Consider the following 11,616-nt stretch of genomic DNA (forward strand, 5'->3'; position numbering starts at 1 on the left):
GCCCAGGCATCACCAATCCAGCCCGGAGCCCCGCCGCCCGCCCCGGCCAGGGCGCGGGGAGAGGCCCGATTCCGCGATCGCAGGCGTTGGGCGGGGGGACCGAACCGCTGAGCCGCGCCTTGTCTACCTGAGTCCCGCCTCCCCGCCTCTAATCCGTGCTTTGCGCGCGCGGGCGTCGGCCGCGTGGATCCCGCTGCGTGTTGGAAAAGATAGTAATCTCGAAACAGGCCTTCACCAGCAAGTGTAAAGATAATAGGTAAAACTTGTTAGTGGCCTATAACGTTCGAGGTTTCTGTTATCTCCATTTACAGACGAGGATCCAGGGGCTTAGAAAGGCTGAGTGGAGTGACAAGAAATGTGCTAAACCTGGATGGTGGTGATGGTTGCACAGTTCTTAAATTTGCTCAAAAATATTAAATTGTACACTTAAAATGGGTTGGGGGGAGCTGGAGCAAGAAGAGACTCGCTTGTCACCCTGCTGTTAAGAAGCCAAGTCAAAACAAACTTGGAGACTGAGATTTTCCTCAGGCGGGGGCTGTGGGATGTGGTGTGAAGCAAGCGCGCGCGCGCGCGCGCACACACACACACACACACACACACACACACACACACACACACGGCTGCCCGACGGGGTGAACTCCCTGGTGGACGGACGGACGGACACACACACACACACACACACACACACACACACACACTCCTGCCCGACGGGGTGAACTTCCTGGTGGTAAGAGCTCGGTAAGAGCTCGCCCTTGGAGTGGAGGCGTTGGTTTGTGTTGGAGGGATAGGTCAGCTTCCTAAACCTGTGACATGTATTGCTGTTTTTTTCAGTTGTGGCAAAATATAAAATGTTTAACCATTTTTAAGTGCACAGTTCAGTAGTGTTAAATCCATTCACCTTGTGCAGTCTCTACAACGCTTTTCATCTTGTAAAGCTTGAAGTATGCCCAGTAAATAACGACTCTCCCATCTCCTGTGCCCCCAAGCCCTTGAAACATCCTACTTTCTGTCTCTATGAATTTACCTGTTGTAGGTATCTCATATAAGTGGAATCATATATTTGTCTCGTTGTGACTGGCTTATTTCACTTAGCATAATGTCTTCAAGGTTCATCCATGTTGTTGAGTGTGTCAGAATTTCCTTCATTTTGTTTATCCTGTCATCAATTGGGTGGTCTCCTCCTTTTGGCTATCGTGATAACGGCTGCTGTGAACATTGGTGTACAAATATCTCTTTCAGTTCTTGAGTATAGAGAATCCATATGTTTTGAATTTGACATTTTTAAACATTAAGGATGCCTTTCTTCTAATATGTAAACAGGCAAGATTTGGTGGGGAGAAATGATAAAAGTGGAAGTCTGGAGTCTTGATTTCTACTTCCGAGTGTCACCGTTTGAGACCCTTTGTGGATCTTCTGTGCAGTGGGTGATGTGATGGGTCATGTGACTTCTCTTCACAGACATCAGCCTTGGGTTGGGAGGAGGCAGCCCCACCTGGGCTGGTGCCTGAGTGGCCCACACCCATGAAGAAGTGAGGAAACCAGATCAGCAGAGACAAGACTTCTCACCTCATCCCTAAAGTCAAAAATACATTCCCAATGGATTAAATATTTAAAGGTTTACAAAACAAATCACAAAACAAAGATACATTCCTCATGTAGTTGTGACTATTTTAGGGCAGAAATGAAAGGACTCTTCGTCAAACCATCTGGGCTTGGCCTCTCTTTTAACAGCTTCTCATTTTCTTCATCAGCCTGTTAAAGTTTTCTGTCTCTTCTCAAGATAATTTTACTTGCTAGAGACCTATTCCTTTCATTCAGGGTTTCACATTTTGGAAATCTATGCCTATCACATCTGTACCTGGGGGGCTATCCCTTTTAGGGATTGCTGATTTGATGGTTTATTTGGGTTATTGTTTCTTTCTGTTTCCTCATCATACTTTCCAGCCATTTTAATATTTTGCTGTTTTTTACACCAAGACACTCAAATTTATCAGTATTGATTTTTCTTCTTTTATCTTTATTTCTACCTCCTTTCCATATTTCTGTTATTTTCTTTCCAGATCCTTCAAGTGAATATTCTGTTTATTTTTATCCTTTCTTGTTTAAGAATGAAAACATTTAAGAAATGAATTTACTGGGGTTTTTTTTAAATAAGGAATGAATTTACTTGTGAGTACAGTTTTGTGTGTGTGTATATATGCACATATATAATGTTTTCAGTATTCTTATTTTTTTCTCTTTCACAATGTTGTAAAACGTTTTTCTATTTTTTTGTTTTAAAATTCTTTTCTTTTTTGGTGGGGGAGGGAGGTAATTAGGTTGGTTGGTTTGTTTGTTTGTAAGTATTATTTTCAGTGGAGGTGCTGGGGATTGAACCCAGGACCTCCTGCATGCTAGGCATACACTCTACCACCGAGCTATACCCTCCCCACATTTATTATTTTATTAAATATATATTGAGTGCCTGCCTCCTATGTGACAAACAGTGGTTCTAGGTACCAGTGTATACAGAGGTGAATAAAAACAGGCAAGCATCACCGTACTCTCCTCCCCTTACACAGTGCTGGTGGATAGGAGTATTGTATAAATATAGAAATAGAAGACAGAATATGTATGTTAAATGTGATAAATGAAGTGCCACAGAGAGAAAAAATAGTCCCGTAATTGGGAATAGGGTGTGATGGGTCAGGGAGGTGTTCATTGAAATGATGACTTTTGAATAAAGATGGGAAGGAGAGGAGACAGGGTCATGAAGATATCATAGGGAAGAGAATTCCAGGCAGAGGGAACAGAAATGCAAAGACCCTGAAGTAGGAGCCTGCCTGAAATGTTTACAGAACTACAAGAGAGCCATTGAGACTAGCTGGTCAACTGTGGGAGTGGGGAGAAAGCCAATGCAGAATCAGCAAATGAGTTAAAAGGCTATATACTTAAATAATCTGCTTACGCTGTTATGTCTTAATTTATATGGTTTAACATTTTCTAATGACCTCCTCCCTTGATGGATAAGGATTTAACAGGTTCCACAACCCCTATTTCTCTTCCTTAGTTCCTTAATATGCATATTACTCTTTCCAGTTGTTTGTTGTTTTATCTTTAAGCAATGTACTTACACCTTCTGTTTCTTATTCCATCAGGTGTAGACAGTGTCTCTTGACTTTAAAAGATGAAGATAGCAGCATCTCCACCCTTTCAGTAAGTTCATGTCCTTCTTTTCTACATCTCAGCTTCTATTATCTATGCATTTTGTTATCTGTGCTACATCGCATTGATATTCCCATCTGTAATCATAATTAAGTCTTTTTTCCTTCCAGTTTTATTGAGATACAATTGACCTACAGCACTGCAAAAGTTTAAGGTGTACAGCATAATGATTTGACTTACATACATCGTGAAATGATTGCCACAACAAGTTTAGTGAATATCTCTCATCTCATACAGATACAAAATTTTAAAAAATTTTTAAAAGAAAAAAAATTTTTCCTTGTGACGAGAACTTTTAGGATTTACTGTCTTAACAACTTTCATATATAACATGGCAGTGTTAATTATATTAATCATGTACACCCCTAGTACTTGTTTATCGTATAACTGGCAATTTGTAACTTTTGAACAGCTTCATCCAGTTCCCCCATCCCCCAAAACCCCCCTCTCCCCGCCTCTGATAACCACAAATCTGATCTTTTTTCCTGTGAGTTTGTTTGTTTGAAGTATAATGGACCTACAACAGTATGTTAGTTTCTGGTGCACAACGTAGTGGTTTGACATTTCTATACATTACAAAATGATCACTGTGAGAAGTCTAATTACCATCTGTCACCATACAAAGCTATTACATTGTTATGACTGTATTCCCTATGCTGCACATTTCGTCCTGTGACCTGTTTATTTTATAACTGGAAGTTTGTACCTCTTAAGTTCCCTCACCTATTTCACTCATCCCTCCACCACCCCCTCCCCTGGCAACCACTTGTTTGTTCTCTGTATCTATGACTCTGTTTCGGTTTTATCTGTGACTTTTAGGTTCACTTGCTTTGTTTTTATTCCATGAATGAGTGAAATCATATGGCATTTGTCTTTCTCTGTCTGGCTTATTTCACTTAGCATAACATCCTCTAGGTCCATCCATGTTGTCTCAAATGGTAGGATTTTCTTCTTCTTTTTTTTTTTAATGACTGAATGGTATTCTGTTGTGTGTATATGCCTCATTTTCTTTATCCATTCATCCACTGATGGACACTTAGGTTGTTTCCATGTCCTGGCTCTTCTGTATAATGCTGCAGTGAAATTGGGGGTGCCTGTATTTTTCTTTATCAAAGAAAATTGGACATTTCTAAACTTAGCATCAGATCATCTGTTCTGACAGACTCCACTTTTGTTATCAGACACCTGTCTTATAAAGGCCTCCATCTTTAACCTGGACAGGTTTCTCCGTAGGCCTGTTGCTTTCCTGTGGCTCTGGATTTCCCTTTGTTGCTATTTGAGGTTGTATCCTGTTTCTTGGATTCCCTGTCTTCTTTCCTGGTTTAATCCCTCATTTTGTTGAAGCATATCATCAAATAATTTTCTACAAAAAATTGCTGGTCAGTAAAATTTCTATGTTCTTGCCTGTCTGAATATTTAATCTTACACATGACTAATTGGTTGATTAGAAACTTCTAGACACAGTAATTTTTCCCCTGAATTATTTTAAATTACAAAAATTTAAATCATTTGCTATTTTTCCTTATGACTTTGATACGTATGGGTTGTGTTTCTTAAACTCCTTGCTTATCATTTTGAAAAATAGCAAATCGTACCTACCTGGTCGTTTGGAAGCAAAGGAGAGAGACCTCAGGAGAAACCAAACCTGCCAGTGCTTGATCTTGGACTTGCAGCCTTCAGGACTGTGAGGAAATAAATTTCTGTCGTTTAAGCCTGTGGTAATCTGTTAACGGCAACCTTAGCAAACTGATACACCAGAGTGGTCAAATTCATAGAGACAGAAAGTACAATGCTGTGGGAGGAGACGGGAACGGAGAGCTGTCTACTGGGCACAGGGTTCAAGTTTTGCGAGATGAGTTCTGGAGACGGGTTGCACAACAAAGCAAATGTGCTTAACACTACTGAACTGGACTTTTAAAGATGGTTAGGGCGGTACATTTTATGTTGTGTATATTTCACCACAATGAAAAATAAGCAAAACAGCAGAACAAAACACTTCCCTTGATGCTACAGCCCCTTCTTGCTACAGCCCTATTTTTCTCCTCTCCTTTATTGCAAAACTCCTGAAAAAAAGTCATTTCTCTTTGCTGTTTCCACTTTTTGACTCCTTACTTTCTCCTGAATTATTCTAATCAGGATTTTCTGAAACTGCTATGTTCAGGGTTGCTGCAATAATTCCAGTCCATCAGCAGCAGTTTTGATCTCTCACTCCTTGAAATACTTGCCCCCCGCCACCGCCATGGCCTCCAGGTTTTCCTCGTGCTTGTTCTGCGTAGGCTCCGGCTTGCTCCTCCTCACTGTATCCGTGAGTTACCCCAGGGCTCTGCCTCAGGCTTTTTATACTCACCCCCTAGAAGTCTTATCCAGTGCCATCCACACCCGGGTGACTCTCAGATCCTGTCTCCAGCTCCACCCTCCCTTGGAACTCAATGCAGGACATCCACCTGCCTGCTCCACATCGCCATGATGATGTTCACCAGGCATCCGAAATTCAACATGCCTTCAGAACCTGCCCCCTCCACTGTTTACGATCTCAGTACATGTTACCACCTGGCAACCAGGTCAAAAAGCAGGCACCCTCCTAATTGCACACTAAAGAGCTTGGAGTCACCTTGGCCCCTCTCTCTCTGTCTCATCCGACATCCAGCTCACCTGAATATCCTGTTGTTTCTCTTCAAAATCTCTCCAGGGTCTGATTCTTCCCTGTGACCTTTTCCACTACCTGCCTTGGCCAAGTAAGCTTCTTCTCCCATCTGAATGCCTGTGGTGACTTCTTAGCTAAATGAACAAATGAATAAATGCTATGAGTGTTGATGAGAAATATAAATGTGCATTCCTGAGGACACCATCAGAAGTGTAGTTGAACATGTTTCTATGCAGACTGCAGGTGAGAACAGGTGATCGTGTGTCAGCACGTGGCACCCAGAGAACTAGCAGTGTCCCTGCTCCCCTCTCTCCCAGAAGCTAATGTATACCCAGTAGCAGGATGCTAGTATCACCGGGAAGGCTGCAGACACGCACACACACGTGCATCTCTGCTGACTAACTGAAAGTAAATGAGAATGGCCATTAGAACTTTAAGAGAGAAATCAGAGAATTTGAGATCCTGACCATGCAAATAATCAGATTATCAGAGAATGAGCTGTTTTGCTCAGGATAGTTGATGATTCTGAGAGGAGCTAGTGTGGTCCTTGTTTCAAAGAGTGTAGTGTCTGCCCCCACCCCCCTGCTCTCACCCCCACACCAAACCTCATCCACTTCCCATACCTCTCTTGGTAACAGAAACAGCTGGAGTTCAAGGATTTTTTTGGTTTTTTGGAGGTTTTTTTTGGCCAAAAGGAACACATCAAAGTGGTGGCACTGGAATGTTTCTGCTCTGGGGGTGGCTGCTTCATTAAAATATCCTGTTGCTGAGAAGAAGCAACTGTTAAAGTCAGACCGATTGGGGAAGGCTAGAGTGGGGTGTGGCCAGGTGTGTTGAGAAGCGTTGCTTACTGATGGACGGAAGGTGATAGACCCTCTGGGTGATGCAGTCTCCTGGGCACCACATGCGTCAGCTACTGGCTGTGCCTGAACAAAGCAGAACCCAGAGCAGTAGCAAAACTGTTGGCAGGGATCTGAATCAGAACTGGAGGAGTTTCCGGCAGTGGCTGGTGGCTGTGTAGAAGGTAAAAGAAGGAGAGAGAGAGAGAGAGGTCACTCTGGCGGGGGTTGCTGCCTCCCAGCATCACTTCTGTGACATATTTCAGGAAGGATACAGGTGATGCGGGCAGGACATCTTCCGGTTTCTTTGTATGTTCCATCACTCCCACTTCTTGTTTCTGTGGCAGCACAGATAGTCCCAGTATCCCACAGAGGCAGCGCCTCCAGATCAAGCCTGTCTGAACGTTCAGCCCATCTTTCTCCTCCCAGGACAGGCCCGCCTGCTCTGCCAGGTCCCCAAGGATCCCTGAGTGCGTGGCATCCCGGTGTCTCCTGCCAGCAGCAGAGGGAGCCCACACTCTACCGAAAGGGATTAAGTTTCTCATTAGAATAGAAAGTAGAAAGTACAATAACTTGGTTGTTTTTTTTTTTTTTTTTTTTTTTTTGCCACACAGTATGTCCTTGCAGATGAAGCTTTAATCTCCCTCGTACATCTCTGTGGCTGTAAATTCATGCTCCATTATGGTACCATAAGCCTGGATTCGCTGGGAGAAAGCCACAGCAAGCTTGGCGGCCTGCTTAGGCTTCTGAGCTGTTTGTGCCGCGTGTTGAATTGCATATGATCTCACACTTAAAGGTTATGTCTGAATAACCTCTTTTACAGCAGTTTATTCTCCATGCAGTTGATCGGTTGTGTCATGGGAAGTACCACTGAACTCACTGACATGAGATGCAAGAGGCTGAAGGAAAGTTAGGCTCAAAACACAGCAGAGTGGGGTTCAACTGACTGTCTGGCAGCTGCCGATTTGCTTCTCATCTGTCTCTAAGTGATAGTTATTGATGCTTCTCTGCTCGGAGCAGGGCTGCTTTACATCCAGTTGCACCCAGGACATGGAATGGCATTTTTTCCAAATCCTTCCCGGATCACTGCTAAAGCCAGGCACAAGGTCACATGTCAGGACTGAGGGTTACATTTGGGGCTAAGCCACACCACCATGGTTAAGAAACCTGTTTGCCTTTTTCTCAGACCCTCTCACTTCCTTATTTCCCTCCCAAAGCTACTGACCAAGTTCTGAAACCACTCTTAGGGGGGGGAAAAAAAAAAAAACTCAGGTCCTGGATCCTTTGTGATGACAGCTATCATATGTGCCTGGTGGGAAAGGGGGGCAAACAGGAAATATTTAGAAAAGATTTTCTCACCTAAAACCAGTCGTGGAGGCTTTGGCTTCAGGAGCAGCTCTGTTGAAGGTTTCACGGCCACTTGCTGGGAGGGCAGCTTCCTTCCGAGGACGATTTCCGTGCCGTGGGGCGAGGGCCCCCTGTGTTACCCTGACTAGGAATTCCCTCTTCTAGCTGGAAAGCTACCAAGCCTGGGGCCAGTCTAAGAGCCTCCTGGGCCCCAGAGGATTTTACTTTTGGAGACTCCACTATATAAAATGTCAAAAATACTGAAACGCACCCCTATCCCACACTAATATAAGGTGTAAACAAATAATAAGTGAAAATACGGGCCTGGAAGCTAGTTGACATAGTAAGTCTCATCAAGCGTGTTATCCTGATGCTGCATTTTTGTCTCTATAGTTTGGTGCTGATACATTTTTTTGCCTCCCAGGCTGTGTACACACCCTTGGGTCGCTGGAAAGCTCTGGGCTGTGGGCCCTGCTCCTGGCGGGGCTTGATGCAGACGACGGACGTTGAATGGTCAGGGGGGGCCAAGATGAAGTTTGATACTCGTCCTCACCAGCCTGGTCCCAAGAAAACCAACCTCAAGGGAAATTAGGATGGTCCTGACCTGTCCTTAAATAAAACCAGACTCACCTGTCCATGAAAAAGTGAAGAAGGGATACTTTTTCTGGCAAGATGTTCATTTATTCATTCATTCAAAAATATTTTAAAAAATTGTTTTTGGTTATTTTCTTGGGAGGAGGAGGTAATTAGGTTTGTTTATTCATTCATTCATTCATTCATTCATTCATTCTTAATGGAGGTACTGGGGATTGAACCCAGGACCTCATGCATGCTAGGCATGCACTCTACCACTGAGCTATGCCCTCCCCCCGCAAAATTTTTTGAAAGCGTACTATCTGCCAGGTCTAGTGCTGGACATTTGGGAAACAGAGGCCACTAAGATGCAGTGCCTACCTTAAGGAGCACAGAGCTCCTCAGTCCTACCGTCCTGGGGCTGCTGTTGGTCAGCCTTCCAGGACCCATCCTTGCCTCAAAAGCCTCCTCAGGTATTTCTGGCTGTTATGAGCTGAGTCCTCCAGACATTCATGTATTGAAATTCTAGCCCCCAGTACCTCAGCATGAGGCTGTATTTGGAGATAGGGCCTTTAAGGAGGTGATTATAGTGGAATGAGGTCATTGGGGTGGGCCCCAATCTGACATGAATGGTGTCCTTGTAAGAAGAGATGAGGACACAGATACACTCAGAGGGAGACCATGTGAAGACCCCGGAGACATGACCACCTGCAAACCAAGGACAGAGGCCTCAGAAGAAACCCACCCTGTTGACACCTTGAACTTGGACTTCGAGCTTTCAGAACTGTGAGAAAATAAATTTCTGTTGTTTAAGCTGCCCAGTCGGTGGTCCTTTGGTTGTGGTAGGCTTAGCAAACTAACGCACCAGTCCGGTCGGACGCCCAGAAGACTTCCTTGGATCTTTCTTGGGAGAAGAAAGAGAAGACACTCAGCCAGTCCCTCCCCAACCTGGGACCTGGTGGGAGCGCCTGCCAAAGGGCAACCGTGTTGTGCACTTACCCTGAACCTCCTCAGCCTCGTTTCTCCTCAGTTGGCTTCCTCCAGGTGTAGACAGATGAGTGGGGCTTAGGGATTTTGCTGAGGATGGAGGGGATCAGGGTTGGGGGGCACCCTTTCCTCAGCCACAGGGATTTTTCTCTCTCAAGCTTCCTGTTTGTTGTTCCTTGGGGGAGGGTTTCACTCTGCTGCATCTTTGCTGCCTCTGGGGGACGTTCGGTCCTCATTTTTCTTGACCCCTGGGCACTACTAGGTTCTCTAGCGCTCGGAGAGGGCTTTCTGGCTCATACTCTTTGCTACCTCTTGTACCTCCCGGCGTCTGTTCAGACCGTCCACTGTGCTGGGAGCATCTCTGCCACTCACCAGCCTATCTGCTGCTCAAGCTGCTCCGGTCCCATGGGGGATATGCCAGGATCCAGCATGGCCTGGTGACCATGTGTCAGAGGAAACCCTGATTTGTCCCATTTGCTGCTTTCCGTGGTGAAAATGCTCCCATCGTGCCCAGTTTCTGGCTACCAAGGTGAGGTCCCTGAACAAGGAGTTGAATTGAGAGGAGATGTCTACCAGCATATCATGATGTTGTAGTCTCACCATCGAGATAGGACAGATGTAAATACCAACAGATGTAAATAACCTCAAGGGCAAAGAAGGCAGAAAACCATAACAATAAACTAACTAGGAATGATGTTTGGGGTACGTATTACTTTTGTATTTTAATACAGCTTATTTAATTGTGAGCGCATATAATTTAATTTTTTTATAATGACTACAGTTAATAACCAGCTTGCAGATTTTCCGAAAATATAACAGTTAACTCTTGTAAGCCAGTAGGAGCTGGCTCCAGCACACAGTGAGGGTGATAGTCCTCTGGGTGGAATAGGATGGTATGGGGATATTGCAAAAGGGGTCGGCGTGGTGAGCGATTGACCCTAGGCTGCGAGACGGTGTGGATTGTGAGTAAACACACAGCCATCTGGAAGCCTCCGGTGGGAATGAGTGAGCAGACAGCACCAGGGCCATGAAACAACTCGAAGCCCTGTGGCACAGCCTTGTTCCTAGACAGCCCTAAGCCCTGCCTTCATGCCCTGGTCGTGCATTTTCCTGGGTGGTCCTAGGTGGACCTTCCAGATGCACACCTCCATCCAGATAGCCATGGCCTGGCCCCTGGGCTACCCTGACATGCCTGGGCTTCCCCTAGGGCCTAAGTGACTTTCCTGGCCCAGGGAGCACATTCTGTTTGGCCAGGATTGATTTTGAGTAATAAGGAGCAGCAAAACTCTGTGCCGGGGTCCCCGTCTCCCCTGTGGGATGCTACAGAGCAGGGTGATTCCTGGAGCTGAACTGCCTTCCCTGCATTCATTCATATCCATTTCTTCCTGGGGTTGTGTCAGAATGTTTTGATTTATGAGAAACTGATCCTTTATTCTTTAAATAATAGTGCATTTACTGCGATTAACTACTATTGTAAAATCACCAAAGTCCGCAATGAATACTAGATTCATTAATTAGATTATTCTTAACTAAAAATGCATGGATTCTCTTTGTGGTAGAATCACTTCAGAGTGAAAATCAAGTGGTTGTTAAAATATGTCAAACAGAGATAAACAGCAAGTTCATGCTGTATAGTGCAGGGAAATATATTCAATATCTTGTAATAACTTATGGTGAAAAAGAATATGAAACCGATTATATGTATGTTCATGTATGACTGAAGCATTGTGCTGCACACCAGAAATTGACATAACGTGGTAAACTTGACTATACTTCAGTAAAAATTTATATACAAAAAACCCCCCGAAAAACAAAGTGAAAAAAATACCTTGTAATAGCCTATAATGGAAAAGAATATTAAAAAGAATATATATATGTGTGTGTGTGTTTATAACTGAATCGCTAAGCTGTACATCAGAAATTAACACTACATTGTAAACTGACTAGATTTTAATAAAAAAATTTAAAATATATATGTACATATCAAACAAAATGGTTTGTTTGGCCAGTACATATTAATAG

At 44.1% G+C, this 11,616-nt stretch overlaps 1 long non-coding RNA gene across 1 annotated transcript; it reads left to right on the forward strand.

Moving 5' to 3' along the window:
• Window positions 1-113: 113 nt before the first annotated feature.
• On the forward strand, window positions 114-9,428 carry LOC106729668. Its single transcript, XR_001366075.2, has 3 exons — window positions 114-256; window positions 3,138-3,195; window positions 8,459-9,428. It is a non-coding gene; the product is annotated as an uncharacterized LOC106729668 (long non-coding RNA).
• Window positions 9,429-11,616: the final 2,188 nt, after the last annotated feature.

Source organism: Camelus ferus, chromosome 9, assembly GCF_009834535.1.
Source record: "Camelus ferus isolate YT-003-E chromosome 9, BCGSAC_Cfer_1.0, whole genome shotgun sequence".
Taxonomy (NCBI): Eukaryota; Metazoa; Chordata; class Mammalia; order Artiodactyla; family Camelidae; genus Camelus; species Camelus ferus.